This window comes from Haliotis rubra, unplaced genomic scaffold (assembly GCF_003918875.1).
Source record: "Haliotis rubra isolate DU_JTF1 unplaced genomic scaffold, ASM391887v1 Scf714, whole genome shotgun sequence".
NCBI lineage: Eukaryota > Metazoa > Mollusca > Gastropoda > Lepetellida > Haliotidae > Haliotis > Haliotis rubra.
In genome coordinates, this window is record NW_025767429.1 from 25545 (window position 1) to 34405 (window position 8861).

The window sequence follows — 8861 nt, forward strand, 5'->3', positions numbered from 1 at the left end:
ATTGTAGGTTAACAGTCACATCACCATCTCACTACTGTGTGAACAGGGGTACATTGTAGGTTAACAGTCACATCACCATCTCACTACTGTGTGAACAGGGGTACATTGTAGGTTAACAGTCACATCACCATCTCACTACTGTGTGAACAGGGGTACATTGTAGGAAAACAGTCACATCACCATCTCACTACTGTGTGAACAGGGGTACATTGTAGGTTAACAGTCACATCACCATCTCACTACTGTGTGAACACTGTGTGAACAGGGTACATTGTAGGTTAACAGTCACATCACCATCTCACTACTGTGTGAACAGGGGTACATTGTAGGAAAACAGTCACATCACCATCTCACTACTGTGTGAACAGGGGTACATTGTAGGTTAACAGTCACATCACCATCTCACTACTGTGTGAACAGGGGTACATTGTAGGCTAACAGTCACCTCACCATCTCACTACTGTGTGGACAGGGGTACATTGTAGGTGAAGAGTCGCTTCACCATCTCACTACTCTGTGGACAGGGGTACATTGTAGGTTAACAGTCACATCACCATCTCACTACTCTGTAAACAGGGGTACATTGTAGGTTAAGGGTCACATCACCATCTCACTACTGTGTGAACAGGGGTACATTGTAGGTTAACAGTCACATCACCATCTCACTACTGTGTGAACAGGGGTAAATTGTGAGTGAAGAGTCGCATCACCATCTCACTACTGTGTGAACAGGGGTACATTGTAGGTTAACAGTCACATCACCATCTCACTACTTTGTGAACAGGGGTTCATTGTTGGTTAACAGTGGCATCACCATCTCACTACTGTGTGAACAGGGGTACATTGTAGGTTAACAGTGGCATCACCATCTCACTACTGTGTGAACAGGGGTACATTGTAGGTTAACAGTCACATCACCATCTCACTACTGTGTGGACAGGGGTACATAGTACGTGAAGAGTCACATCACCATCTCACTACTGTGTGAACAGGGGTACATTGTAGGACAACAGTCACATCACCATCTCACTACTGTATGAACAAGGGTACATTGTAGGTTAACAGTCACATCACCATATCACTACAGTTTGAACAGGGGTACATTGTAGGTTAACAGTCACATCACCATCTCACTACTGTATGAACAGGGGTACATTGTAGGTTAACAGTCACATCACCATCTCACTACTGTGTGAACAGGGGTACATTGTAGGTTAACAGTCACATCACCATCTCACTACTGTATGAACAGGGGTACATTGTGAACATATTAGCATATTATATAACGTTGGCATCAACACAATAAACAGCATGCAAGTCAAGTAACTCCATAGCAATATCATGTCATTTTCATCACACACCACCTACCTTGTACCTGACTCTACAGGTTCACTTTGTACACTACTTGTGTACGCACTCTAGTAAACAACGAACACTTGCTTGGAAACAATCTGAAGGCCTCAGCGTTGGGTAGGTTATTGACCGACCTATTTGCCTCAGTCCTCAAGGACACACGATATGGTCTATTATAACAACACTGTAATTTACTATCATCTGTATTTCATGCTATCACTTGCTTTGATGGCTTGAAATTCAACACTACGTATGTACACACAGACGCGCTGTTAAACCAGTGCTACATCACACACATATTGTTCACTCTCATGCGAGCTAAATACATGGTGTCTATTCCTAATGCAGGATATTAACCATCCCCAAAACACACGAGTGTGATAACCTACAAATGGTATCCTTACTTTATAATTTTAGAGCGTGAGTGAGTTTGGTTTTACGCCGCTTTTAGCAATATTCCAGCAACATCACGGCGGGGGACACCAGAAATGGGCTTCACACATTGTACCCATGTGGAGAATCGAACCCGGTCTTCGGCATGACGAGCCAACGCTTTACCCACTAGGCTACCCCACCGCCCCCTTTATAATTTAAAACAATACGATTTAAATTGCCACAACATGAAACTAAACTTCGTGGAATGAGCACAGATATCTATGACGTCACAAATATGTGCGTAGTAATACGTTACGTCACAAGCTTGGTGACACAATTTTCTCCTGATCACTCAGTTGACTGCGTTAGGTCATCTAGTTCCCAGTACGTTCTTTATGTAAAACACGTATTGTTGTCAACAAATCGTAGCTTACGTTTGAAAAATAACAACAAACTCTCGTGGAAACCTTCAATAAACATTTTCAACAACAAATACACTTTAATATTCGCGTGACATGTTCTGCTCGCTAACACTGACAGTCGATCGGGGAACTGATGTTGGTATCTTGACTACCTTCTTAAGCCTATGAATTCCTATCTTTCGTTTCGTAATCCACTCCATCTGTCATTACCAGACATGAATTTTCTTGGATCAAAGCACTGACAATACCGTAACCACGGCGGTCAATCCGGACACGATCGTCGATAGATGGGCGTGGCGCCATGTTTGTTTACACTGTAAAAGTAGTCCATAAAATTTGCATATGACCTCTCTAATTTGCATCCATATCCGTATATGACTCCAACGGATACCGAAAATATCCGTTGCCTTTATCCTGCCGACAACGCTGTACATTGTGTGATGAAAACTGGAATGATCAAGAGGAATGATACTGACAGTCACTAGCTATATTTCGAACAACCGTATGTATCAATCAGAAGACAAAGCTACTCTGTTTTCAATTTTGCGGCCCTTTATCGTTGATCTAAGACCGCTAAATGAAATTTAAGATCCGAACGCGTTAGCCTGAGGTATCAAATTAAACATTTAGCGGTCTTAAATCAACGATAAAGGACCGCAAAATTGAAAACAGAGTAGCTTTATCTTCATTCTAGCACGACTAATAAGGGTTCTAAAACCGGACTGTTTGGGGCGCAAGAACACAAGGCGTGAAGGGGCCTTTTTCCTGGAAATCGCTTGGAATCGTCCCCTTGAGGGACAGGTTGTGTAATGAACAAAATCAGACATTTTCAACAACATAAATGCTTCATTTCAGGAACCAGTATGCTTGTATTTGTAACAAGTAGCAAGCACAAATATAAAAAAAAACAGTTTATACTGTGAGCAACTACAATTATTTGATTTTTCTAAAGCGAATTATTGATCTCCCGTACTGTATGACAATCGACTCAAGCCGTGAACTCGCTAAGTTTAGTCGCCGCTAACTTTATTCACGGAAATAATTGTTGATAACCACCCTACTATTCCCAATTTGAAAAAGAAATTTGAAAGCATGCCACGTTTTATGTGGGATACATGGACAGTGGAAGTGGAAGGACTGGGCATTACGGTCGGAACGGAAGCGGTCAGGTTAGGACGTGTGGGCCAACGTGTGTTGTCGATGTCATGCCCGCTAGATCTGGACCCGGTTTGCTGACGGATTTTCCAGCTTCGTAGTTTCATCACTGGGATTAGGGTCAAGAAATTCGTCTTCAAACCATTCGCTTTTTACTTCAAACACACCAAAGTTGCTGCCGAGGTAGAAATTGCAGATGTCCGACATGTTTGTTTACAAACAATAGGGTCAACGAGTTCGTTGTATTCATACGCGGTGAATCGGTCACTTTAACTAGCGGTCTTCAACTGCCATTTAAGTACGGTTTTGATGAGCTCTAAGCCAATCAAAATCGAGTATCACACCATGTCTGCTAAAATGATATTTTATTTTATGTCACTTTTCATGACCCACTTACCTTATACCTGACTCAACAGGTGTGCGCCAGACACTGAACTACGTGTATACACATAGACGGCGCTGTTAAACCAGTGACATCACACATAATGACCCACTTACCTTATACCTGACTCTACAGGTGTGCGCCAGACACTGAACTATGTGTCTACACATAGACGGCGCTGTTAAACCAGTGACATCTCACATAATGACCTTGATCATGTTACGTCCGGAATCTGTTAAAGTGGTTGTGGCCTTGAGGAGTAGCTGGTTTAAACCTGAGTGAATGCGTGCATGAGTTAGTGAGTGTGGAATAACAGTATTTCAGTTATATCATGAAAGAAAAAAGTGATGCAGGTGAAAGAAGTTTACCACCATCACAAACGGCAATCACTCAATCAGTGTTTTCATAAACCATTTATACCTTTACCAATGGATCGTATATCACAATGAAATGAATACAAAAGGTTTTATCGCCAGCTACAGTTACCAGTTAATGACTGCACCCCTTTATGTTCCAATGCTGGAAGTACAAAAACGACTTGTTAAAATGTTTATCAGTGTATCATATACCACACGTATAGTGGAAACCGCCTAAGTAAAGACCGCTTAACTAAACAGACCTGATAAGTAAACACTTTTCTTTGGTCCCAGCAAATTTCTTCATTAATTATCACTATTAGAGTCCGGTTAACTAAGCTCGGATAAGTAAACAATACTGCTTAACTAAACGTCTTCTCACGGTCCCTGGAAGTAAATTACTTAACAAAAGAGACTGGATAACTAAATTAGCGATCACCACATAATCTGACATGAGGGGCAGTCATGTCAGTCTCCAGTCAAACAAACATCCTACTTACAGCTCGCTGGCGTCAAGCAGTTGACAATACACTGACAACTGGAGGCCAGCCCTGATAAGTTGTTCATTGTTACATATGCATACATATACATGCATATGGTTGTCATTTGCAGGTTTTTATAAGTTTGGATAAGTAAAATACCTTATAAGTAAACAATTTTGGCGAGTCCCTTGAAATTTTATATGTATGTATAATTACACATCGTGTCTGCATGGTCTTGCTAACCCCAAATCTACTTTGCATGTGGAAGAATGGATTGGTGAGTGAGTGAGTGAATGTGGTTTTATTCCAGCAATATCAGGGCGGGTATTTCAGAAATGGGTTCACACATTGTACCCATGTGGGGAATCGAACCCGGGTCTTCAGCTTGACGATCGAACGCTTTATTTAACCACTCGGCCACCCCACCGCCCCAGAAGTATAGATGAGAAATCCACAGAACAGAATCCGTGGGCGTTTTGAGTCAGTTCCGAAGAGGTGTAATACATTGATTACTGTAATCGGTGGTTACAGCATTTACAAATGGGAACGCCACCATCGTGGACGAACGTGTCTTGTGACGGGACTATCAGAAATGCCATTATGTCTTCAGAACACCACACTATCATGTTTCATCCAAATCCAAACATACGACACAAGTGCATTTATCACACACAAAGATACTAAATCTTTTCAAAATTGGTCTGTATGTATCCGGTTTGGATGTTTAGTTGGTCATCACCATCACCGTGGATTACATACCAATGGTCGTGTATTACATACCAATGGTCGTGGATTACATACCACTGGTCGTGTATTACATACCAATGGTCGTGGACTACATACAAATGCCCGTGCATTACATACCAATGGTCGTGTATTACATACCAATGGTCGTGGATTACATACCAATGGTCGTGTATTACATACCAATGGTCGTGGACTACATACAAATGCCCGTGGATTACATACCAATGGTCTTGTATTACATACCAGTGGTCGTGTATTACATACCAATGGTCGTGGATTACATACCAATGGTCGTGTATTACATACCAATGGTCGTAGATTACATACCAGTGGTCGTAGATTACATACCAATGGTCGTGTATTACATACCAATGGTCGTGTATTACATACCAATGGTCGTGTATTACATACCAATGGTCGTGTATTACATACCAATGCCCGTGGATTACATACTAATAGTAATGGATTTCATACTAATGGTCGTGGATTACATACCAATGGTCGTGAAGTACACACTGGCGACGTGTAGGGCATGTATTACTCACAGGCTTTAAACCCACATCAAGTCAACAGCTTGTGATGTAACAACATCACATTAAATCATTATGACATTTTAAACTGAACTGACATACAAAATTAAGTATACAGTTTGTGAGTTGTAATTACCATCCACGTAAATATTGGAAATGTGTTTTATTTAGTCACAAACATTCTCAAGTATCCCAGATATCCTTTAGAGTGATGGCCTATATACCATTTGACGTGTCTGATTATAGAACGGCTGTACAAGATCATCAGTGAAAGTACACAGAACAGTGAAGTTATCAAAGTAGGGTGAGTGAGTGAGCATGTCTTTACGCCGCTTTTATCAATATTCCAGCAATATCACCACGGGGGGCACCAGAAAACGGCTTCACACATTGTACCCATGTGAGGAATCGAACCCGACTCTTTGGCGTGACGAGCGAACACTTTAACCACTAGGCTACCCCACCGCCCCAATCCAAGTAGATAAGCCACACTGCAGTCAACATGTACCAACAGATTAGTCTGTTAGTCTGCAATACGGACAAACCAAGCGGACAAACAGGTCAGACAGGTTTTATTCAGTAGTTAAGGCCCAGTGACCAAGGGTACAAATGAAGTTGTTCAATTACAACTATTGCTCACGTGACCTGAAATTATTGTTTTACATGTGATTTACGGATGGACATCAAAGGTGTAGATAACTATTATACGAACACACTTGTCCGAGCAGATGATATATATGGCATTTGACGTCTCAGGAGTAAATAACATCAACAGTTGACTTTGTAGATAATACAAACACACTTGTCCAGCAGATTATGGCATTTGACGTCTCAGAGTAAATAACACACTTGACTTCCGGAGCAGATGTTTTACATGATTTACGGATGGACATCAAAGGTGTAGATAACTATTATACGAACACACTTGTCCGAGCAGATGATGTATGGCATTTGACGTCTCAGAGTAAATAACGTATACAGCAGTTGACTTGCCGGAGTAGATTTCTCAGAGTAAATAACGTATACAGCAGTTGACTTGCCGGAGTAGATTTCTCAGAGTAAATAACGTATACAGCAGTTGACTTGCCGGAGTGGATACCTATTGTACCAACACACTTGTCCCAGCAGATGATTATCTATCGTATTAACACGTTGACCGGTCATCCTCTTGTGCAGTACTCCTGCCCGCCAGGTGAGTCTGAAACACAACAATGTGGAGTCATTACTCCCCTGCCTGCAATTCAGATTAATTCCCACACTACACTACAGGAGATACACGACATCACAGCTGAACGAGTTGAGATGAGTAGGGCTTTACGTCGTTCATCCTCTTGTGCATCGGCAACATTTTAGCCATATTGTGACGAGATCAAGTCTGCATTCCTACACATTTTTAAATACAAAAGTTTTATTTTAAACACATTTACATTAATTACGTTATCAAACAGCAAATATCATAAAAAATAAGCAATTCGTCATTCACATTGACGAACAAAATTAATTTGGATCTATATGCATCAACCAATCAGTATGGCGATATTCGTGTCTGTGTGAATATATCGATTTGAACGTATTAACAGAAACAAATATAATGTATGTTATATTTGGGATTACATTTTGTCAGTAAAGTACAGATTCTAGTACTTTTTGGGTTGAGTCCCATCCGGGATTCGAACCCACACCCTCAGAGTCAGGCACCTAATCGCCAGCACACAAAGCCAGACGCCTAGACCGCTCAGCCACCGCGGCTTCCACTAAAGTAGGTGCCTGACTCTGAGGGTGTGGGTTCGAATCCCGGATGGGACTCAACCCAAAAGTACTAGAATCTGTACTTTACTGAGAAAGTATAATCCCAAATATAACATACGTTACATTTGACCACTTTGTAAAAATGGCATTGTGTATTTCAGAAACATATAGGTATGGATATATTGATGTGAACGTAACAGTTTGAATGTATCATCATGAACTTATTGGTATGACAGTATATGTATGAATCTATGGATGTGAGCATATGGCGCAGCTCTCTTCGGTATTTCCGTCGTCCTTATGTCATGTGGTTCCAGACATTCACTGTTTTAATGACACCAGGGAGCAGGATGTGGTGAAGACAAGGAAAGGAACGAACTCTGTGGAAATCCTGAACTCGGAGGCCTTCCACATTACACATGTTCTTTGTTTGAATCAACGAGCAGGATACCATGGCAACAAGCACTTGATATGTTTGGTGTTCGTTGTGTCTGTAGTCCTATTCAATCGTTAATGAACCCAACGAGCAGGATACCATGGTAACAAGCACTTGATATGTTTGGTGTTCGTTGTGTCTGTAGTCCTATTCAATCGTTAATGAACCCAACGAGCAGGATACCATGGCAACAAGCACTTGATATGTTTGGTGTTCGTTGTGTCTGTAGTCCTATTCAATCGTTAATGAACCCAACGAGCAGGATACCATGGTAACAAGCACTTGATATGTTTGGTGTTCGTTGTGTCTGTAGTCCTATTCAATCGTTAATGAACCCAACGAGCAGGATACCATGGCAACAAGCACTTGATATGTTTGGTGTTCGTTGTGTCTGTAGTCCCTATTCAATCGTTAATGAACCCAACGAGCAGGATACCATGGTAACAAGCACTTGATATGTTTGGTGTTCGTTGTGTCTGTAGTCCTATTCAATCGTTAATGAACCCAACGAGCAGGATACCATGGCAACAAGCACTTGATATGTTTGGTGTTCGTTGTGTCTGTAGTCCTATTCAATCGTTAATGAACCCAACGAGCAGGATACCATGGTAACAAGCACTTGATATGTTTGGTGTTCGTTGTGTCTGTAGTCCTATTCAATCGTTAATGAACCCAACGAGCAGGATACCATGGCAACAAGCACTTGATATGTTTGGTGTTCGTTGTGTCTGTAGTCCTATTCAATCGTTAATGAACCCAACGAGCAGGATACCATGGCAACAAGCAAAGAATGACAATCTGGGAGAATTCCTGAATGCAATTAGACATATTTGAAGTTTCCAAAAAACACACGTTCTTTGGTTGACGTCAATAT